Genomic DNA, 24,711 nt, shown 5'->3' with positions numbered 1-24,711 from the left:
ATTTTTCCCAAAATTTCCAAATCTTGATGAAGTCTTTATGTTGTGGGCTTACATAACAGGATATCACAGGGCACAAATCTAAAACAAACTCCAGAAACACAACTTTTCATCAAAAACAGAAAGCATGGTTTTATTCAAATATTGTCTTTTTCACACACAATTAAAACCAATGTAGACAATGAATTAACTGATAGGATGACAAAGATGTTTGTAATCCCTGAACAATTTAAGATTATTCAACCCATATCTCAAGATGAAAAATAATAACTGCTGGGTTTTACATAACATCAACATTTGATCAAAACTCCCAGTGCATACCAAGTTACACTGGGAAAGGAAACCCTAYAACCTCTAAAGAATCATGTGCATAAATGGGAACTATACAACTCCTAACTCCTCATCTCACTTATTCCCTCTCCATTTCATATTAGATTTTTCCTTTTTTCCTTACCTCCCCTACAAAGCAGCTCAGATATCCACATATGTACAGAGCATTCACAGCAACAAGTCTGTGACTAAGACAAACTGATAAATATGTAACATCATCTTAAAAAATGCATGTGAAATATGCAAAGCCACCAACTTAATGAATACTTTCATTTTGTCCCATTTTTTGCATTGAAAGGTCAGTTTAGCCAACAAAGAGYATCAGAATAAATCATTTGTATTCAGAAACCTAGGTAATTCATCTGGTCAAACACAGAGAATTATTTGAAATTAAGCAAAGGGCTGGAATTCTCCTACCATAGGATGGCATGGGATTTGCTGTTTAAATGTCAGGACATCCAGGACATTTTCGTATGTTATCTGAGACCTTAAAAATGTGACATTAGAAGTGAGCTTCCATCTTAGCAGTAAGCAACTAGAAACTCTTTAAGAATCTTCCTGCATTTAGAAGATTGGTGTAACAATTATTCATTTTGATATCTGGAACTGAAATGTGACTACTTTACAAACTGCAAAACCAAAAAAATATGACATCATTTGTTGTGCATTTGTTTTATCACTTACCTGCTGATTATCAGAAAAGRGATTTTTAAAATCCTAAATTAAATCCTTAGAGGGCTTAAAGCATCCTTTAAGAGTGACAGAGATGGGCTTTTATTTGTGCAGTGGTGCATGATGAGTGTGCATAGAGGCAACCATGGGTATGTTAGAACTACTCATTCAGAAACCCCACAGATTGGTGTCTTTGGATATTGCCTATGAAGYGCAACTTTAAAAAGAAAAACATGAAGGAGCTGTTAACAATTCCAGTTTGTCTGGTAAGATGAACAACAGCATGTAAGTTGGGTAGTTATCTCAAAACTTCAGCATTAGCAGACACTGGGTTTCAGAAACCACACTCAGAGTGAAATCTGACATAAATTGCATCCACATKAATTTGTTCAAGTAATTTTGAATTGACACATTCCTAATAATTCCCAGCTATGTTTGTTTGGAAGCAATTAAACAAAACTTGTTTAAAAAATAATCTGTTGATACATTTTCTCCACCTCTTCCAACAAATAATTCAACTCCAGAATTTTCACCATGGCTTTTATAATGCATGCTTTTTTTTCACCTGGGTCATTTCTTACCCATGTGAAAGTTCTATCTCACTTTTTGCCTTCAACAGTTTGAAAACTTTAGAGAAATCATTAATATTAAGAAGAATGCCAAAGATGATAGTTTTCTCATCTTGTCTTTGTTTCTCTTTTCCTCTGGGCCACATAAGGATATTCAAGTCAGCAGAGACAGTGTTGCTCTTTAAAAAACCTGCTGATTTAATATTTAGTAGGTGATGGATTCCACCTCAACAATCAGATTCAGGAATAAAAATAGTCTGAATCCCACTCAGTGCCATCCACAAATCCATAGATAGAAACCCAGAGTATTGTACAGCACAACATTTCCTGCTCAGTAAGCTTGAGACAAGCTGCTGTGATTCCCTATATATACACATATATTCTGAGCTGATGCCTGTCAAACCAGCCCCTGGTTAAGTGGCAAGCATAATAGAGCTTCCTTTCCCTAGAGGTAACTGTCCTCATTACTGGAGCGAATCAACCCCTAGGTGTATAATAGAATCTTCTTTAAAATATTCATCATATGACAGCTGATATTTCAGCCATATTTGGCTGGAATGCTACCTTTTGGGGAACTTAGGAACCCATAGTCAATTAACCTAGTATTTTGCTCGCCATCTAATTTGGTTTTTTTATCATAAATCATTAAAGATTTATGTTAGTATGTAATTTGTTATTCTCCTGTTCAGGACTGAGCAAGACACGCAGGCCAGGGTTTCTCTTACTGCAGCAATTTCCATTAAAACATCTGGACTAGCAAAGCTGAAACTTCACACTTTCCCTCAGCCGGAAAACAGCAACCTCTCCAAGGTGAGTCACATCATCCAGCACGGCTCTGTTTCCTTCACACTTCTCAGAATCAACACGTCAGGCTGTGAAAACCTCCCTCTGCCAGCAGGTCTCAGGAAGACCCTGGGCAGGCAGGGGGAAATAACACAGGAGCAGGAATACTCCACGAGAAATCAGAACAAAGAAGCTATGTAGGGAGAGAAAGAGATGAGTAGAGCAGCAGGTTATGCACCCCGAACTTGTTTTTTCCATGTTCAAACACAAAACAATGCTTTTCTTTTTGCCTCTCCATTCTTACTTCTTTCCTGAAAGAAATACCACATTTTTTCCTGCCTTCTCATCCCATTTTTTCCCCCTACCTGTTCTTAATTACRGCCACAAATTTCAGTAGGTCCTTTTCCACACCCTTCCCCTGTATCACCTCGCAGCCCAAGTGCTGCTGCCTCTTCACTTTACCCTTACACAAGGTTTCCCTGTGCTGTTCCAGGCAAGGCACCAAAGGCAGGGCACAAAGGAGCCCGGCCGGGGCAGGGGGACAGTGTCACCATGTCACCGTGTCACCGGCATGCAAGGCTCCCCAGGAAGTTTACACAGCACTTGCTCAAACCCTGCGAGCCTTCCTGACACCGACTCAGCATTCCAGCRCAGCAGCATCATTTTAAGGCGATTTCTCATGTGATTAGTGCCGTCTCTCCGTTCCCACGTGCTACTCAGACATTGGTGGYAAAAAGAAAAAAAATCATTCTTACTCTCATCAGGACTTGTTTGTCATCAGAATCCCTCKTTAGTTTTAGTCATTTGCTTAGTTTTAGCCTACTTATCTCCTTATGCTGGTCTAATTAAAATCATTTGCTGACAAATATTGTCAGTAATGTAACAGTTGGCTAAATTAGCACTGGCTTAGCCTTAGCTTTGTTATCAGCTTAACYGCGCAGCACTGATTGATGAGCATTTTAAAGCAGGAATTCCTTTCTTCAGGTCAAATGCAGAGAAGGCAAAGCTGGAGATTTGAATGTGATACATCAACAAGTCTTACCAGAAGAAAGTCAGATATAATTGTGCTGAAGTCAAATCAAACTCACCTCTCCACAACTTCCCTGCAAGCTTGGTCACAAAAACAAAGATGTGTATGGCCCAGCCTGTTAAAAACAGCGGGAGCATAGTTTAATATCTTGTTCTTAAATTACTGTTATAAGCAGTATATCTTGTAGTCTGATTCTTATTTACTTTTTTGGCATAAATTGAGTATTTCCAGACCACAATTATTCCTACAGACAAAACTTAATTGCAATATTCATCACCATATATGTCTAAATGATAGGGGTGCTGAAGTGTTTTACAGTGAAAACACATCCAATTTTAATGAAGTTCAAAAGAAGAAATGTTTATTTATGGATTAAAGTACACAAAGATCTGCTGCTCACACCTCACACTTTCTGAAATACTGACAGCTTGCTTTTTTTTTTTTTTTTTTTTTTTTTTTTTTAAGAGAGAGAGAAAGAGAGCGCAAGGAAAGGAAAGGCTTCACATCTTGTACATAGTTGTGGTGAGTGGATCAACGTTCCCAGCAGACAGGCAGAGAGCTCCTGGGTCTTTTGACACCAGCTGAGATCAGATGATATAYAGCTGAAGTCTGAAGACAAAGTTGCATCTGGTGAAAGGGTGGAGATGTTGTGCTGATAACCCATTACAGCTGCAAGGGGATGTCTCAACATGTCTCGAGAAAGACTGCATATTTYTCTGCTTGGGCCTCAGGTTTGCTGCTGTTCAAATTCAGTGACATCATTTTAACACTCCTAAAAAAGGAAAARAGGTGKAATCCAAATGAGCAATATCCTGTAGAAAAGTGCTTTGTATTTGGTAGGTGTTATGAGGAAAAAAAAAAAAGTATAACGACTCATCTAAAATTACTACTCTCTACTGAAGACCTAAATTGAAAATAACTTTAAGAGAAGATGTGAAGGTTTCAGGGCAACAAATAAATAAAACAGAACTATGAAAAAAATCAAATACAGAGAAAAATCCAGGTTTGGGATAAGACTTTCAGAGCCCTCTTCCCCACTTCAGGAATTTGCAGCCATCACCTACTGAGTGAGAGCTTCTGCTGTTGGTCTTCAGAATGATCCAGTAAATGAGGGTGCACAGAAATATTATGGGGGGGAATACCAACCTCCTGGAGATCTAGATTCAGCCAGCTTGGAATCAGATGTTTGGAAAGAAACTGGAAAACTGTGGCTGTGCATAGACTTGACAGTGACCCAGTGGAACAGCAAGAACCCAGTTTGCACAGGTTCTAGCAAGTTAACTTGTGCAAGAAATCCCAACTGTTTCAAAAAACGTAATTCAGCTTGGGGAGTGGAGTAGGTGGGAAAAGGGAGATATAACAGACAGGTAATCCCCATTGCTCTGAAAACCACTGCTATCACTGACCTGCTCCCAAACCATCCAAAGACAAGAAAATATACAATCTGCTGCCATTATTACAGCCCACTTCTCCCTGGATTCAACCACAGGAAAACAGTAAATCAGAGTCAGCCCTCAGCTTATGCTACATGGACTGAGAAAGAAAAAAAGACAATTTTTGCTAAGCCAGCTAACAACATGCTGCTGCTCCAACACTCTGCCTCAGGCCATGCAGCCTCAGCTGCACCATCTGCCCTGGAAAGACTCCAGGGAGGAAAGAGCAGCTGAGAGTGCAACAAGTTGAGGATCCAGTATAACCACGACCGTTCTCGGCTACAAGTTCACCTGAACCCTCACCTTCCCAGTTCCTGTTTCTTGTTCTCAGACACCTACTTTGTTAAATTGTTATTTTTGATGCGCCCTCCTCTATCCAGATCTCTTAATTACTTGTTTCTTTCTAAGTGCTGTTTTCGTACACCTTTCCAGGGTGTAACTTTCTCCCTGAATTCACAAGGCACAGCATCCTGGGTATCAGCATGGTGAAATGCCACTTAGAATGAAGGCATTAGGCACCAGCAATAAAACAAGGTTGASATTGTTTTTAAGAGCAGTAAAACCCTTTCTAAGATCTTGTGACGTCAGTTACGAGAAACAGAGATAAAATGCTTTTCCTATTTTCAGTAGCAACATTCCCACTGATTTTAATACTGCAGAATGTGTCCCTGTGCACTGAAACAAACCACTTGTATATGAATGCACTCAGGAAGAAGTGGCCTCCAGCAAAGCAAATTTCTTCTCTTTAGATTCTGAGGAATAATAGTAAAAAGATCTGTCCCTTCAATCTGTATCTCAGCGAAGTCACCCCAAAGAGATGTAACATTCTGGATCGCACCATTTTGTTTCCCTTTCCTTGACACCTTACCATGCTTCCCATTTTGTTTCTACTTTTCCTTTTCATTCCTGACATGCAAAAGTTACCAGCTTTACATGAGGTCATCATGCAAAGACATGTGTGGTCTCTGAAGGTAAACAATGTTAGCTAAGGAATGAAATCCACTGGTCTCCTAGGGGGCAGAAACAAGAAGGCAGCATGAACCAGCTGCACACATAACGTGAAAACTCCGTTCTGGATAACGGATCATTGAGCACATTGGAGATGTTTAGGTGCAAGTCTACAAATTCAGGGGGAGAACGTGACTGTTGTGCTGGCAGTGCAACAAGACAACTCCCTTTGCMATTCTCATCCACAAGAGAAAGAATAAGACAGATTCGTGAGCTGCCCTGCCTCAACCTGCAGAGCAGAGGAGCTGTGGCTGACCCTTTGTTACACACTTCACACCCCAACAGCCCCACTACCGACTTCAGAGGCAGCAATTCCCGTGGGGCATCTCCACATCACGCCAGAAAATGCTCCTGGCAGTGCAGAGACTGTTCTCCTCTGCTCCATGCTCCTGCAKCTGTACTCAGTTCCACGTGACAGGGATGGATCCAGAGGTCTGACTGCACACCTGAAATATTTTGCTGCCGTCTTCACAACATTACTGTCAAATCTTAAATTGCCTTGAGCAGCRGCAGGACAGGAATTTTGCATGGCATCACATGGGCTGCTGAATGGAAAATGTACATCACCTGGAAAACTGCCTTCAAAACTCATTTCAAAAAGAGACTTTGGAAAAATCTGACATTGTTTTCATCTTTATAGATGGATTTTAAAAGGCACCTGAAAATAATTCAGAAAGCTCCCAATGTTTTTTACACGCATACCTATTGTTTTCTGCTTTTCAATACCCAAATCCTGATTATTTCTACTGGACTTACTGCTCTGCAGGCAAGTGCTGCTTCTCTGCTGCTAGCTTATCACATCCCAAGGGAAAGGCAGGACCTGTTCTTACATGTTGAAAACYAGCACAGAGCAGAGTTTAATGTAAAAAGTACATATTACACAGGCAATTGCAAACATTTCAGTGTTTTGTTCAAAATTTCAGAATTTTGAAGGAAGTTATTYCTATAGCACAGTTCTGTGGAATGTTTTCTGAAGTATTCACATGTATATTTAAATCCATCCTTGGCATCTGGATGTCCAGCAGATGGATTACAAACCTGACTTGCAACTGTTTTATTATCAGTGCTTACCACTGCCAAATCCATATCTCTGACATCTCTGACAGAATCACATCATCAATTCAGGGATTACGAATTGAGACCAAGTAGACCAAGAAAGGATACAGGTGCTCAGACACTGGAGAAGAGGAAGTCAAATTTTCTAGGCCACAGAAGAATGAGGAGAAATGAAGGAATGAGCAAAATGTCCTCTTCGCTGCAGCAGGTCCATGTGGGTGTGGGCACATCTCTCCCTTTCACTCACAGTCAGTTCACAGACTGAAGCCACTGTYACCTCCTTTCTGCTGCTGGAGAGGGACATGCAGTTACACACTCCCTCTGTCAAAGAACATCAAACATTCTGTAAGGTTCAGAAAGTTATCTGGAGGGGGAAAAAAAAGGAGAAAGCAACATCAAAATACTCTCTCGAGACAGAACAGGTCAGAAGAGCAGTCAAAGGATGCAGATCCAGCCATTCATTGCCAGTTCCTACCCTGTGGTATTTATCCCCTGGGGGCCCTGTGGCAGTTTCTGCTGAAGTGACCCTTTTGCTGCCCAGATCCAGGGATCCTGGTACCACCTCAGCAGCACCAGCTGGCACTGCTGTGGGTGCATTACAGAGCACAAGGGTGARCCAAGCAGGGAGACTTAATTTTTATTCTTTAAAGGGAGGAGACCTTTGGAAAAGCTACCTGTAATGACTCTGTCCTTARCATAAATGGAGGGCTTTACAAGGCTTTTGCTCTCCACAAACATATTTAGAGGSAGAAAGTTACCAGTGGGATACATTTTGCCTGCTGTTTGACCAATTTATAGTCCACTGTATTTCTCACAAGTGCAATGTGCAAAAGGCAAAYATCTGCCCATCTGAACCAAGACATTAAGAGAGAAATGTCCTGTGACAACACAGGATACTCCTCAGAAAAACCTATTAGGAGGTTCAGAGGCTGTAAGGAGGAGGAGATCCCCTGCTCACAGCAGGCTTGCTTTCCTCTCCTGTGCTCATACCAGGACACTGCAGATTGTGTCTGTGGCTTTCCATGCACGGAAAAAACAATGCCAAGGAATCTTTTGAGATAAGAGTCTCACCAAGTGCAGTCAAGAGCTTAATGAAGGCAGTTTTCACAAACCAACTGAAGACCTCTGGACACAGTCCAGAAGAGGACGTTGGGAATCAAATTACTGCACTGACAATAAATAGGGTTCCTATGTCCAGATTTTAAAGTATTTACTTGTATTTTGTAGTTATTTCTCTCTGTAACAGCCAAAAAAAAAGAAGGCACTCTGCACAGGAAATTATAATAGTTGCTTTACAATGTGTATCTGAAGCTCCCATTTTTCATATTTCCATTYTTACAATTGAGATTCAYAGTCCCAAATCCTTCCATTACATTACTGCCCAAAATCAKTCTACTGCAACAAAGTCTGTGCAAGTTTAGAWGCAATTTTAAAAGCGTATTTATTARCATGTACCAGATGCTTTTTAACTTAACTTGTCATCTTAAATATACAGCATTAGTCAACTACCTGTATTTAAAAAACAATATAACCCATAATACAAACGTGCATCCAGATTAGGGCATGCACTGAAATCTGTGATCCAGGTTTCCAGGTTCTTGCAGGTGGAGATCAACACAAAAATCTGCACAGAACACAAMCACAGCATCAGGCCAGGTTTTATGGGGTTTTGGGCAATGTGGTGTGTGGAATATGTCCTTGCCCATGACAGGGAGGYTGGAGATAGATGATCTCTTTGCATCCAMACTTCTATGATTCTATGATTCTGTCAGTAAACRTTTCCTTTTCTTAGATGACYTTTTACATCTGTCTATTGCTTTAGAATCTGTTGCTTTTAAGGACCAATTTTATTCTACTTTAGGGAAAAAWTATCCTTTTTCCTAATGGGAATAATCTGTAGCAGCCACTAGTCACCTTTTTAAGAGATGCCCATTCAAAGGCACGATCCAGAGACTCGCATTAATCGCATGAAAATATATGTTCTCTAGTAAGCTCTGACATATTGCAAATGCACTGAATGCTTGACAKTTTTATGATTATGCTAATGTTGTGACATTTTGATGTGTTTGTTTTTGAAAAAACATCATGCAATTAAGTTCTCTGAAAGAAAACCAGAAAGAAACAGATCAATCACTGAGAAGGCAGGAGAATGAAAACTGGTGCCAGCTTTGGAAACAAATGCCTGATAGTCAGTGGCAAACATTTGAACTAGATCTTTCAGATTTGTCAGTTTTACTCTGAAAGTAAAGAGTACTGATAGGGTGACTTTCAATTTTTAGCACAAGCAGTGGCTTCACTTTCACCTCTTCCCTCTACCTTCAAAGTATAATAGCATTTGTCATAAAATTACTCTTTCCATTGCTGAAAGAACTATAACCCTTAGAAAACTCTTAGTTCCCCTTAGACAATTTCAAAATATGCATAACCCAGTTAGGTCATGGAACCTTGTTTTTAACTTCATCCCCTTTTAAAACTTGGGGGCTGCTTAAGTTATATCCCAAAATAAAGTAGGGGAGAGAGTTAAGATTTCTAAATGCCAACATAAATAATTTCATAAATCCTCTTCCTCACCTACAGACACAAAGATTAAGAGGAAGAACCAGAGAACTAATATATGCTCCACTGGAACAGCACAGTGTTTGATGGCAGGAAGGCTGCATGGATCCAAGCTGTGCAGTCAAGAAGAAACACAGAAGGGCAGCAGACACTGGAGGAGAACCAAAGGGGGATCCAACTGGWTATTTTTGGTACAAAGCTACAGAAGACACCAGAAATGGCTACAGGTTAATTACACCAGTKCTAACAAGCAATATCCATCTCCTCTGCCAGATCCTTGGAAGTAGTGTCTCATTGAAAATGCTGAAGTAACTTAGTAGCAACTTTGGAAGCAAATTAAAAGCACATTCATAACCTCAGGGACTGAATACATTTAATTTCTTGTTAAACTAGTCAGATTGAGTTTAAAAATAAACCTAACTTGATGRAGACTTATTATTGATRAAATCAAGAATCAGCTTAATTCCAAGAAATTCAATTCTTTACAAAATACATAATCAAGGCAACAATAGCAAGCTTAGGAACTGCRAAAAGATACTACAAAACAGGGTTTGATAAAAAAAAATTGAACTCATGGTCAAATATTGGAAGTCATATTAACTCTGGAAATGAGGTTATAAAGAGGACTAAACTAGAAAACTGTAGGAGCAGTTTCAGCTTTTTCCCTGAGACAGTGCAAGATAACAAATTTAAGTTAAAGAATTGGTCTGAAATTGAAGGAAAGAAATAAAAAGGAATTTCAAAATCAAAAGGAATAAAYCAGCAAAACACAAAGCCCAAGAAAATAATCTCTTCACCACATTCAAAGATTCCTACACCTTTTCTGTTCCTAATAAAACATATGCACCTGAACTTTATTTAATGTTCTCAGTATTTGCCTTTTTTCAGATACGTTCACATTAATAACGTAGAGCCACTTGACCTACAGAAAGATCTGCTTATATGATTGGCATGGCAACAGATGCAGCATTTCTTGAACACAAGGCACAAGTAGTTAAACAGCATTAAACTTTCCAGTTTAGCATTAAACTTTCCTGAATTACTTTCCTACAGAGCAAAAGGAAGAAAGAACCAAAGCTTCCCTTTGGCTCCTTCCCATCCTTCTCTTGGGATGTTTTATCTTGGAGACACCTCMGTGTCTCATCCATTTCTTCCCTTGGTCATGGTCTCTGACAGACACCTCCTGCTTTTGCTGGCTGCAAAATCTTTGAGAGAGTTGATCCACTGGCCAGTGGTGGTCAGAAGGGGAACAAAACTGGAAGGACAGTGTTTCTATTGAACTAAGTGCTTTAGGTAGGTCTGTGCCAACATGTGAGCCCAGCTACGAACACACCGCTCACCTGCAGATATGCCCTTAGCAGAAAYATACCCCAAAAGCTTAAGGATGGCAATTCGCTTTTCAGAACAAACCAGAGTTTCAGCTACATGACCTGTAAAGATCAAGACTGAACCAGATCAAACATATTACAGCCTATTTTATCCAGCTGGGACCAAACTGTGAATAATTTGGGTAGATTTCATTTTATTTTAATCCCCTGGAGTGCAGATGTCTAAAACTGAGCTAGTCAATTTGGGATTTTTTTTTTTTAAGTTAAAGAAGAAAAACAAGCATTTAAAGATGAATCATCTGACCTATTTTTGCTGATCTACACCACAATGAGATCCATCACACCTTAAATTTTGTTAAATCAAATGACTCAGTCTCTGTCTGATTTGATAAATAAAGCATAATTATTAGCTTAGAAATTTTGAACACAATGCAATCTTCTGTTTACAAGGGAGACAAGACACTGCAGGCTAGTAGATCCAGAACAGCTAAAGTCTTCTCCTAGCACTCCACATATACCCTACAATGAAGCTACTTTGTTTCCCACTGATAAAGAGGACCTTCGGCTTTTTCCATCTTAGCTTCCTTGTCTGATTTTTGTAAGGCAGATAAGTAAAATGATATTTTGCTTAAATATTTTCTTCAACCTTTGTGAATCCAAATCAGAAATGGAAGTGTGCCTAAGGCATTCACTCTTGAATATCTGGGTGTTATAGGTTCTTCTAGATAYAGAAAAATGCCAAATTTGAATCTTGGCTTGAATTCATTCTCCTAGCCAAGCTCTAGTAGAAATAAACAAGATCTAACATGGAATATCAGATTTTAGACCCACCATAATGATGCGGGCTTTTTTACCCCAAGCCTGACTAATCAGGGTTTTTTAAACCCATGCTCATTATAATTAAATGTAATTACAATATCCACAGCTTTATATTAAGGTTCAGAATTAAAACAGTATGAATTGAACTAAATAAGGAAAGCATGTAAAAAAAAAAAAAACAAGCTCATAGATATATATTTTTCTTTATCAACCTGCACTGTGAAAAATAATAAATGAAGTAGCCATAATTGCAACAGTAAAGTGAAAGTAAAATCTAATAAATCTAATTAAGACTAATACTTTTCAAACTCTCCAAGGTTTTGGGTCCTTTTGCATTGCTAGTTCCCTCATTTCACGAGGCTGAATTCACAACCACGAAAATTAAACTACAGCTGGGGTTACCGAGCATCTCTGAATATCAGACCCAGGCACCACACCTTCCAAATCTACAAACTCCTTTTGACAATATTTGCCAACACAGTTTCTTGTTATACTATGCAACCCCTCAAACTATTCACAAGTCATTCCTTGGACCAAAGAGATCAAACCTCAGTTCCACTGAACACTGAGGGAGTCCTGACACTGATTGCAATGAGGYAAAAATTACCCTTTGCAGAAACGAGTGGAGGGGGTGCACATGAAGTTATTTGTGGGATTTCTCATGAGGAGCCTGCCTTACCTTTGAGTCATTCTATAATAAATACTATATCATTGCTCAATTGTATGGAAATGGTGATTAGTGGTTCTGCAAATGTTTTGCTTGGGATTTGCATTTTCTCATCAAAGGATACTTCTCTGCCATCATATGCTGTCAGCCTCTTTCAGATGAGACGCCTCAGCACAGAGATGCCTCAAATATATCAGGAAGAAAACATATTAAACCACAAAAAAAAGTACAAGCTAAACACAGAGACTCAGAGTTCAACCACAAGGGCTTGAAAATCAAGGGAGCTGAGGCAAAATATTTTGGGTTGACTAAATACCATGCCCCGAAATTTAAGCTACTTGCTTTAAAAAGAAATTTCAGAGACTAAGGCAGAATGAAAAGCAGCAGTGAATTTTAGCTTCTGCTCCCAATTTCTGGCTTCAAAATCTTTTTGCTTTATTTTACAATTGAAACTTTGGGGGTTCTGTATAGTTTGAACAGCTGTCAAATACTTGTGTTGCAGACCTCCAGCCATGAGGAAGTGGTTGATAAAGGGGGAGGGATAATAGTGCGGAGCCACCATCCATTTCAGAGCTCCTCAGAAATCCCTGGATTTTAATWGTTTTTTTTCCACCACACCAGTGTGGTCAAGGAGCTCCAAACTCATTTGCATTGTGATGATAATGTTGAACAGAATTTGCTGTACCCAAAATCAAAAGGCAGTTCTTTGGGTTGCACTGATTTTGTTAAGTGGGATTTCACACATGCTTACTTGTGGCTATCACCATAATGCTATGATAAGAAATATCCACTTATAACAATTTTTAGCATATTGGAACACAACAAAATGCTGCTTTACCTCCAGCATGTCTAAAACTGTAAACCTGCAATAGCTCATCACATCCTTTGTAAACACATTTAATCAAACTGCTKCAAATATGTATTGTGTAGCCAGTATGATCATAACAACAGTTTGAAATTCATGGACCTTAATTGCCTTTAATTCTAAATGGATATACTGCAAGTGTGAAATAGCCCTAAAACTGAAGAAGCAGATGTCCATATAGAATASAAAGAGGGCTGAGCCACACACTCTGGATATGGGACACTGCTGATGTGAAAAAAATTCATTTAGAGCATGTTTTTACTTAGGTATATGGTACAGTAATATAAACAGCATCCATTTGACAAAGGTTGGTTTGTCTTTGTAGAAGTCAAGGCTTCAGTTTTTTATTTATGGTGTATAAAAAAAATTGATGTATCAATTAAACAATCTAACAATTAAACTAGATTATTGATTTTTTACCTGTAAAATTTCATGTTTCTGCTGACTTGAGAGGCTGGCATCTTATATACAAAATATAATATAAGCAATCAGAGTGTTTCTTACAATGTTCTTTAAAGRTGGAGGAAAAGTTAACAGACTGCTGAATTTTCTAGTACCATATATAAGTCTGAGAACACCAGAGAGAGTGTTATCTGGAACTGAGATGCAAATTTACAGTTTTAAGATACCTTTAATGTCCATTAGGTGTGAGATGAACTCATTCCACTGCACAAATCTAAAGTAATAACATCCTTAACCAGACTAAAATCAGCAGCCCCACAGCCACACACTGCATATTTTTTCTGTTTAAGGTTTCCATTTATGCTCAAGACTTGAGCAATTATTTTATTTGAYATGATCAGTAAGTGGCTGCTCAAACAACACACTCTATTGATAGAGCCTCCATTTGGTCTGTCACTGGATTCACTGCCTATGAAAGCCTAGAAACAAAATACAGAACCAGAGAATGGTTGARGTTGGAAGAGACCTTTTGARGTGATCCAGTCTAACCCCACTGCTCAAGCAGGGTCACCTACAATTGCCCAGGCCCATGACTCGGGGCAGTTTTATAATACCTTTGAGGAGGGAGACTCCACATGTTTTCTGAGCACCCTGCACTCGTGCTGTCACCTACAAAGTTGAAAAGTGTTTGTTCATACTCAAAAGGAAACTCCTGCTTCAGATTGAACTCTTTGCTTCTTATCTTGTTATTGGGTACCACTGAAAAGAGGCTGGCACCACTCACTTTGCACTTTTCCTTTATATATTTACTTAAGTGGGTAAGAGACTCTCTGAACCTTCTGTTCCTGGGGCTAAACAGCTCCAGCWCCATCAGCCTTTCCTCACAGGAGAGATGCTCRAGTCCTTTAATCATCTTCATGGCCCTTCAGTGGACTMTTTCTAGTATGYCCATGTCTCTCTTGTGCTTGGGAGGCCAGAACTGGACASAGCAYTCCAGAGTGGCCTCATCAGTACTTCAGAAATGGGAAGGATCTCCTCCCTTGACCTGTAGGAAACACTTCTCCCAACGCAGCYCAGGATATATTTAACCATTGCTGCAAGGTTAAATATTTTTGCATGACAAGGTTAAACCTTTGCATGACAACTTGGCATCCACCAAGTTGTTTTCTGCAAAGCTCCTTTCCAGCCAGTTAGCCCCAGCTAACAACTGGGGTTGTTCCTCTGCAGCTGTAGGACCTGTCACAGCTCTATAGGGTCTTTGTCCAGCCCTGTAGGGTCCTTGTCCAGCCTATCCAGACCCCTGTGGATGGCAGCCCCACCCTTTGACGTATCAGAAAGATGGATCTTGTGGCTGAGGTGTAGAACTTGGCACTGATTCCTCATCATTTTTCCAACATCTACAACTACATAGCCTCTTGAGATGAATTACCAACCAGACCTTTCCTCTTGGGGGAAGGAAGGGATTCCYAGGTTCACCAGGTACACCTGCCCAGTTCTGTGGTCACTCCAACAGCACAAGGGACAGCTGTATCTTACAGATAACCTTTTAATTAGACAAATTACATCCTCATTAGAAYGTTACTGAAGTCAAAAAGCACTGTGCCTCACACTGACATTGTTGAYAGCAGTTTCTGTTCTATAAAAACAAGCATTGTAAAGACAGACCCTTTCTCTTAAGTACCAGCAGTTTTTTTAAGAGAAAACAAAAAAAAAGCAGTATTTGAACCAGGGAAAAAAAAAAAAACAAACCTAGATTTATAAGAAAAACAAGGGGATTTTTTCCTATGGAAAAATACTAGTGTCAGAAGGTTCAAATATTTTAAAATATTAAATTTATTGCCTGATTGAAATTCGCTATAAAAATATTATTCTTGGGAACTGATTAAACCCCTTGCCAAATGGTAATATATGTGTAAAAACGAGAAATCTTTGATTTTTGCTARCAAACAAATGAAATGCTGCTTATTACTACTCTGAGGCTTACTCCACCTYTTCTTTATAGCTTTTCATTAAATTCCATTAACTTATGATCAAATCTTGAACTATATTTAAATTTATTAGATTCAGGAATGATTCCAACATCACCAGACTAATGAGAAAATCAGCCCCTAAGAGTTGCTTGTATAAATATTATCACGCCTCTATACAGCAACTTTTTCTTCATTTTTTAACATTATTACATTTAGGAGGGCTTTTGCAGGCTGCATATTCCTCACTCATCACTCCCACTTTACAAAACATGTGTTTAATGAGGCTGTGATCACAATCAATTTTACGACTTTGCCTGGGTATTGTAAGCAAAGAGCTTTTGGACTACAGTGGTGTGAATGACTACAATGCATCAATCTGCAAACAGGGCTCCAAAAATGGAAAGACAACCAAATACTCAGAGGGATGTCAAATTTTACAGTGCCCTGAAGAGAGGCTTTTATGATCTCTAGAGGAGACATTGTATTAAGGCAAATTGAATTAATCCCAAATTTATTTAACAAGGCTGGACTGATATGATTCTTTTACAGTTTACTTCACAGCTGTTAATCATTAAACACATTTTAGATAATCATCATATATTCATTTTGCATGCAATAATATTTTTATTGAAGTTAACATAATAGTACATCTTAAGAACTCTTTTGAAAATGTTCCCTTAGGAAAAAAATTATCTGCAAAGTAAAGCCACGAATTGTGTGCCTCATGGGTTAGCCAATTTTGTAAATAAGTGAACACATATCATTATGGCACTATTCTAATGCCATACATATCCCCTGGTTTAATATGCATTGTAAATGCTTTGTCCGGGTTTATTTTATGAATATCACTGATTTACTCACCCTGGAGAGGTTGAAAGAGCAACTACAGAGATTGTAGGCTGCTGTTCTACAGCTCTCTTGTTCTTTCCTGTTTTGAGAAAGAATTTTGTCAGACTAGATTTTTTCTGCCCCCGTAAGATCCTCCTTTGACTTCAACGAAACTCCTCCCAGAAAAATTACTTTGGCCCTAATCCTGAAAGCTGATCTCTGTCAATGGACATGCACAATATCCCATTGAACTCAGTAGAGCTYGATATGAAGATTTTTTGATTTAGTATGAAGAGAAAAGTAAAAGTCACAGGTTTGCAAGGTAAGGCCTGTACTTATATCTACAGTGATTAACTGGTTCATGTTTACCTGCAAGTTACACCAACCCACTTTCCTGATGAAATGCAGCAGGGATTCAATATGAGAACAATAAAAATGTTTCAAATTCTCCAATTTAGTTTTCTGTACTGAAATTATATTCATTTCAACGACTTTCTGACAATTTTGTTTACAAAAATATTTTAAAATGACCTTATGGAAATAGATTTTTTTGTAAGCCCTTTTTCTCTACATCACCCAATTCTGTTACATAAAAAGGAATAGTCCCACTTAGTAGTTTGCCTAAAAATTCATGTCCTTCTGGTAAAAACCTCATTGATCAGAACTGCAGTGACAGTGAATTGCATGTAACGCTCCTGAAACGATTCTTCACAAAATTCTACCCAAGTTTGAACGTCTCCTTTAGCAAAAATCTAGTAAATTTACAGCCACAAAAAAAAAAAAAAAAAAAACAAAAAAAAACAAAAACAAAAAACAAAAAAAAACAAAAACAAAAACCTCATTTTTTTCAAAGACTTTAATAACTTGCTTGCAATTTTTTCTGGTTTATTGAAGGAAAGGGAGCCAAGAGGAAAATTCCAATAAAACTATATGTAAGCCAAAGGTTTGTTTATGTTTGTATGGATTAGCATTCACACGTTTCCTGTTACTAGACTTCCTATTAGTGATGTTTAACCACATATCCTGGGTTAAGGAATAGCTCCTGAAATCAATTTCCTGATTAGGCTAAGAGAGGTCAAAGGTTAATTTTGCAGCCATGTGATTAAGCTACCAACAGCTACTACATAGCCTTGTTTTAACATATAAAGTTACTGCAAATATTAGCTAAAGGAGGTGGCACACTCTGGTGAGCACACAAACCTGCTGGGGGAAAATAATCCCAGAGTCTTGTTCACTGCATGTGACATTTAYTCTCTCCACATGCACACATAGAATACACATCAGTGGAGACAACGCTCAGATATGGTGAGGCCAACCTGGCAACCTCTAAAGTGTTCATCATTTAAACATGTGTGTGCCAGAGCCCAAATCCAGCCAAAAATCTTCCTGCTGTTTCCCATCACAGACTTTCTTCATTCACTCGCTMCAGACCTTGAAGTGGAAACAAGCCTTAATGGTAATACAAGAATCCACAAACTTATATTTATCATTCTGGAACAAAAAGCACAGTGATTTCTGCYTCCTCAGGAAAAAAAGAAAATCTACAGGTGGATGATAAATTCATAAACAATGCTGCAGCAGATACTGCTGTTGTACCAAATCAGCAGAAATAAATGCATGAGTATTTTTTTCCATTWAAATACCAAAGTGAACAATCCTCTGCCCAAACACTTCAGATGAAACAAGAAATACCTGAAAAGGTTTGTGAACCTTCTGCCTGGAGGGATTCTTGTTTCCAATTGTAAAATTRATTCCTTTTTAATAGTGGCATGAGTAATGACAGCCTATTGACACACATTGATAGCAATGAGGAATTCTAGAGTTAAAGCTGATTATCCAGATTCATTCTCACTGCAGAGCATTGCCCTTCCCTGCTGAGTTCTCACTTACAAATGATTTCATTCTTRTTCAGTTTTAGTAACTTGCTAGCATAGAAGATGACAGTCAAATGAATGAAATCACATGTACTGACATCATTTTCTTTTAGATCTGTGAGACAGGTGATAGGGAAATTTGATGCTGGATTTAGTGAAGATGGTGTTTTAATTTAGTTACATCATTACAACCACTGGATATTTAATAGAGGGCTCACAAGTAATTAAGCAACTTGGGTTGCAAGTCATAGTTTTAAAAATAAAACTTGTTTTGACTCTTACCCAAGCCCTGTCATTGCTAATACAACCACCACTCTTTTGGGTGTTCCTCTCTGTCTAACATTATAATTTATGTTTGYATCGGTGTGGCAGCATTTTACACTTGTTTTGCACAGGGAAGGCCTCTAGATAAGATGCAAGATAGCAGAGACAATCAGTCACCAGTCTTTACTCAGGATTTCCTGACTGTATGTGAACAATAACAAAATCTTTTTTTTTTTCCTGTAAAAACTAATGCAATCGAATATATATATCTAGAAATAGAGAACCTCTGTTTCCTAAACTCAAATCTAGTTAAATTCCAGTCACAAGGAACTGCCTCAATTTTCATGTTTAGGCTGCTTGCAAGACACAATTTTTGTGAATCGCTCATAGTCATTTAGCCTTCATTCCTTATAAGCAAAACAAATATAAATGGATGCACATGAGCTGTTCTTCATTCATTTGTGGACTTAGCATTTGGAATTCTTTYCCAGCCACGTGACTGGTTCTACCAGTCAGACAGTACAACTTTTGTTCTCTAAGTAGATTTCTTAAACTTTGCAAACAGCATAGTACTTGAAAAGCATCTTCCACCTTCCAGTCAAACAATGAAGATTACCTGAGAAATAACAATTTTAAGCAGAAAGAACAATCTAATGACTTTTGTTATGTTTAAAGAAATTTTTTTCATGAGAGATATTTCTGCCTGGCTAAAGGTGTTCATTTCAGATTTTAAAATACTCTCTTTCTTCCCTAACATGCAGTGAGCAGGCGAGAAGGATTTTTCTTGTCACATTCAAACAAACTCATCACCACAAAAGCAGCTTTCCTGTCAGTCCAGGAGCTGTCACATCACACTGACCCGTGCCTCTTTTTTTCTCCACGTGTCCCCTGATTTAGCTGGGGCTCTTTCTGGCCAGCAGTTTTGATGCTTTACCAACTGATTTTGTTTATCTGAAAACGTTAAATTCTAGGACTGTTTACATCTTATTCTCAYGGGATTTTTTTTTCTGCCTTTTTGGTGAAGGAGAGTTAAATAACTAACACAAGGTCAGTGATGTAGAAATCTTTCACACCTCTCAACTCTATTTCTTTSAAATCCCAGACAAATGGCTGCTGCTCATGAATGGTGGGACTCTCCACCTCATGGGCAGGGAGGTAGATTATCTGCTTCTCTCCTGTGAGAAGAAATACCMCACATTATCAACATTGATGGAAAAATTGTCAGTGCCCTTATTTTAAATGACAGTAGAGCAACTAAAGCATATAAKCAGATCCTGGGAGACTTGAGTAATACGTTCTCCTAGATAAAAGGTGTTCATCCCCTATTTTCAAAGAAAGTGCCCTAACCAGTAAATTAAAGCTTGATCAAAGTGCTCTAGGATGGCTCTGCACTGCATCACAGAGCAATACATGAACATCCACTGAATTCCTCTAGAACCCRAGTCTGACTTTAGTTTCCTGTTGGAAACGAAGAGAGGAATATGGCCTGTGGTTAGATATCACTATTCAAGACTTCCCTGAATATACAGCAACTATATTCCTCATTATTTGCCATCTACTTCTGTCAAGATAACACCACAGTAATTCCAGTGCAGTTRCAGCACTTGCAGTAGTACAGCTGATGGCAAAACTTGGCTTGATATCCTCAAACATAAATGGATATTTTATCTGTTTAGCGCATGCTGTCTCTTTTATTGAAACTGAAACAGTGAGACAAAAGTCATCCCGAGGAGACCAAAAGAAACCTAAATATGTATTTTTTTCTAAGCATATGAATATTTTATGATTTATGGTTTCCATATTTGTTTGTTCAACATTTTGAGTTGTCAGAATASGCATTAGACAGAGAAACAACAGAAAAATGGAAAATAAGTCAGTAACAAACTGAGTTCTTACATTTTTCCTTGGGACACAGACATGAGGATGTACACWCTATCAATGGATTGCAAATAACATACTAATTGTTCACTTGTACCAAACTTAAACCAGGACTTCAACACTCCCAGAAGGCATTCAATACACAATTTTAAAATTATTYTGGTCACATTAAAATGTAAAAAAGCCTCAATAAAAATAATTATAGTAGGAAAAGAAAAAAAAACAGGAAAGGAAACAGTGTGTATTCAGTACAATCAGTTAATCAGATTAGCAAGTTTCTTACTAATATCTACAGTGAGATTTTTTCAAGTCACACATTTGTGCAAACAATTTCAGAAAAGGTTAACTGTTATGAGGGATTTCTTTAAAATCTGTCTTATTAGTATTTCCTCCATTTATCATTCTGTCTTCATCAGAATTAAAACCCTATTTCCACTTAGCATTTTGGTGTTAGTTTTAATTGTATCAAAATTTGCTTCTTCCTTTTAGGTAATGGCAAGGTAGAAGATAGCAAAGATAGACTTGCTTGGGAAATGCACAGTATTTTTAAGTGTGAGTATTCAAAACTCTATGTTGTCTTCCAGTGGAAAGCAAACAGAAATATTTAAAATACTTAATTGCCTCCCTAGGCTCTACCTAAACTCTTCCTTAAGTCACACTCTTTCCTTTCAGTGAACCTCAAYAAGGCAAACTTAAAGCTTTCTTTGTTATCCTGGTCTACGGCACGTGAAGGGTGCCAAACAAAACTCATTCAGAGCTCTCAGCAAAAGGGTTTCTTTCTCTGACTCCTCCCCAACATCAAATAGAGAAAAAAAATTAGTCTTTTTCTTTTCTTTCAGTATTAACTTCCTCCTTTTTTATTTCTTTTGAGCCACTTTGATTCTCATGGTTATTATTTATCTACATAAAGATGTTGCCCCTGATGGAATGAAGTGGTTTTACAAGGAATCCTTGTAATGCAGCAACTCATAACCATAATGTAGGTTAAAACATGTTACCCAAATTGCTGTGGTTTCAAAATGTACAAAAAAAATATATTTCCTAGGGCAATCTAACTTCTCCTTTTACTACAACAACAAAGTAAATGCACTAGGAATGCTATGAGTTTGAGCAATTAATTACACAGTTAATAATATTTTATTGTTTTCTAAAYACTTTAAAGTCMTTTCCAAACATTATGATTCAGTTCYTGCTACCACTCCTCATACAGACTAGRAAAATTAATGGAATTACTCCAAAAGCAAATTACATTTAGGTTCTGGGAAAATATCGAGTTTGATTCAGGTTTTTTTCTAAGAATTTCAGGGGTTTTTTTCTAAGAATTCAGTGAAATTTGACTGTATGCATTTTGCAGAATTGGGAAGTGGAAACCCAGACATTAGGCARCTTCATTTAACAAAATGGGTGGAAAGTCAAGATTTCTCTCTTTAAAAATAAAGTCTTAAGTCTCCGGTAACTCACACAGGTGAAGTGTTCTAAAGGCACAAAAGGTGGCCAGACAAAAAATCATTATCAAAAGCCTCAGAGCTATATCCTACCTCACATTTTCTTTTTATTTTATTCTTATGTTRCTGCACCATAAGAACATAAAGAATTAATAATTTAATAACTAACAATAGCTTAGAGTTCCATGTTTATTTCATAACTAAAGACATRATGCCATCCAAAAGTTACAGAAATGAGAAGAGTATAATCATAATATCCAAAAATCTTAAGCATTTCAAGCATACCACTGCTTTATCAAAGACTTTAGCAGCTACTCAAATCATATGRTTTGCAAAGGCATCCTTTCTCAAACAAAATAATTATAATTCAGGTTTAAAGTTAAGAGAGAAAAAAAAAGACAATTAAAAATACCAGTTCTGTTATACCTGAGTTAGAATTTTTAAATTATTAGGCAAATATTTGTGATTTAAAGATTTTGAGTCTGAGAGAATGAGCTACTAAGTGAATGTTTAATAAAGTCAGGTACAAATTAAAAAGCTCAATAAGTATTTCTCAATTCTGCACAGAAATCCTCAGTTTGGTGGTTGGAACCACATCAAATCAAATTTTTACTAGGTTTCAAAAAAACCTGCATATATTCATGGTTTCCAGAGGCTAGTCAAGAGCTTGAAATATTGGTCTTGACTAYCCAGTCAAGACCAATTCTTTCCACAGGAAAGTAATTCTCAGAGGAAATTATTTGTCACGCTACTTCCAATCTAAAGATCTAAACACAGCCTTTCCTCTAGCCTTTGGCACAACCCATAATAATTGGACCATAGGAGAGAGCGACAAAAAAGTGGATCCACAAGATGCATGCCAAACATCTCTACCAGCTCAATCATTTGCTTTTTCACCTTTCCTCCCCATCAGGAATAATCAGTAGCTGAAGTATTAAATGACATGTCGTAGCCATTCAGTGATGGAGGAGCAGGACAGAATGACACATTCTGCTGATCATTTATAGCTATTGGCTGTTATAGGATGCTAACTTGCAATACACAGCCTTGTTTGAATTTCAGATGAGCAGATGGCCAGATGGATTAGCCTGTAAAATTAATATTCCAAACCCATGCACAGCAGGACTTTGTAAGGGAACTAACTGCTTCAAAATCCATTAAGTCARTTTAGTGGATTTTATTTTTCAGGCCTTGTTTATTATTTTCTCTGCTGAAACCTGCAACAGCAAAAGGCAGTTCTAGAGCACTTTGGTATTTTGGTGCCGTGGCTTCCTTGAATATTTCTTTCACCATGCCAGAAGCACTTATTTCCAGTGCACACCCGCTGAAAAGACCGAAATTCATTTGCCTAGTTTACATTAAAACAATTGCATAACCCTACAATGAGGTGCACAGCACATGGGCTCTAGAGATATTTAGGTGACTACTTTTGGCAACAGGCTTTAGCAACACTGTTGAAGTTATTSCCAAAACCACTTCTCTGCGCTTTTCAGGCCTCTCCTTATGTAGGACTGGATGTGTGCAGACATCTGGCAGATGCCATCTGCAGTTCCCAAAATGTCCAGAACACAAACCTACTGAGACAGGAAGGAGAGACCCACTTGCTGGTGGGCAWAGTGACAGAGGGTGCAGTTAGCAACCACAGCCTTGTAGAAGGGGATAAGTTGCAGAAATTAAAAACTGAATTTTTCATGTCTCCTGGATCTTTCTGAAAAGCTTACCTCAATTGCAATTAGTGTGTCTTGGCCTCTGACCCACTGCCGATGAACATAATACAAGTCTTGAGGGAAACTGCTGTATTTTAGAGACACCAGCTTGATTACTATTGATTACCTACTTGCCTCAGTAGTAATTTCCCTTTGTCAGWGACATTTCTGCCTGACTGCTCCTTCTGGGGATTGAGTTTTCTGTTATATTCCTCTTTCTTCCCCAGACTGATTCCAAGAAATATATTTTGGTCATTGTTTTGGGTCAAGCATGGGAGGTAGTAGAAGTGAAGGGCTCCACTCTAATCATGGCAGGAACTTTTTAAATAAATCCCTCATTGTTCCAGGGTAACCAAAATCTTAACTCTACTTTTGAAAATTCGACTGTCTCATGAGGTAAGTTTCCCTTTCCCCCTTTGATGGGGTAAAAACATAATAATTTAAGATAAATAATATATGGGGCATTAGAATACTTCCATATAGTTACGATCTTAATGCTTAATGTGGAGACTGAAAGGATTCCTACAGTTAAATTACTGTGTGGTCAAAAACGAAGTTTAAAGCTGACTCTCAAATATGATGAGCCAGCTGAGTGGCTCAGCAACAATGACGTCCTCCAAGTGGCAGATGAGGCTTTTGTTTTATTTGTTTGACAGTAAATATCTGGGCTGTTGCTTAGCAGCCACAGCCAGAGACAGAGKCGTTTCCAGACAAAATAAACTACACTACAGCAGGTAAACCTTTCACAGCAATTACCAAATGGAAATGAGAGCTGAACTGATCACTGCAAAGCAGCCCAACACCTTTGTTTCCTGCAGATGTTTTAAGCACACAAATGGTGATTTGGGGTTTTTCAATGCCAAAGTGAGAGGTCTTCATACATTAAAAAAAAAGTACACTGATTTTTAAGAATGATATGCTGAGAGTTCTAGAAACAGAGACCAAAGTTTTCAAACTTCTGTCAGCTGTTAAATCCATATTTAAATAACACATTGAATAACTAGATTTTCTCCCAGAGACATGAGCATTTACAACTGTTGCTGAATTCCAAGGAATTTTCATGTGTCCTATGAGCATTGCGCTCATCCAGAACTGAAATACAAATAACAGAGAACCAGACTGAAAAGCTTTTGTGGATAGTTTTAATTTGATATTAATTCTGATAAGCCTATTTCTACCTTTGCTCCCCACATCCCAGGTTCTCCAGCCAAAACTCGTGCATGTCACCTAC

General features: G+C 38.1%; 1 long non-coding RNA gene across 2 annotated transcripts in view; it reads right to left on the bottom strand.

Annotated features, from left to right (window-relative positions):
* Window positions 1-132: 132 nt before the first annotated feature.
* Window positions 133-24,711, bottom strand: part of LOC130576455 (uncharacterized) — a 44,828-nt gene continuing 20,249 nt past the window's right edge. Inside the window, exons 1-3 of one of the 2 annotated variants that reach the window (XR_008965658.1) lie at window positions 9,450-9,885; window positions 6,894-7,242; window positions 133-4,153 (exon numbers count right to left, since the gene is read on the bottom strand). This is a non-coding gene — a long non-coding RNA (uncharacterized LOC130576455). Of the gene's footprint in view, window positions 4,154-6,893; window positions 7,243-9,449; window positions 9,886-24,711 lie in introns of those variants that run through there. The other variant, XR_008965659.1, reaches the window with a different exon arrangement.

Source organism: Malurus melanocephalus, unplaced genomic scaffold (genome assembly GCF_030028575.1).
Source record: "Malurus melanocephalus ecotype Western Australia unplaced genomic scaffold, MMel_1.1 scaffold_142, whole genome shotgun sequence".
In the NCBI taxonomy this organism is placed as follows: Eukaryota; Metazoa; Chordata; class Aves; order Passeriformes; family Maluridae; genus Malurus; species Malurus melanocephalus.
Note: the sequence above shows the minus strand (reverse complement) of the source record. Positions and strands in the feature narration are given on the sequence as shown.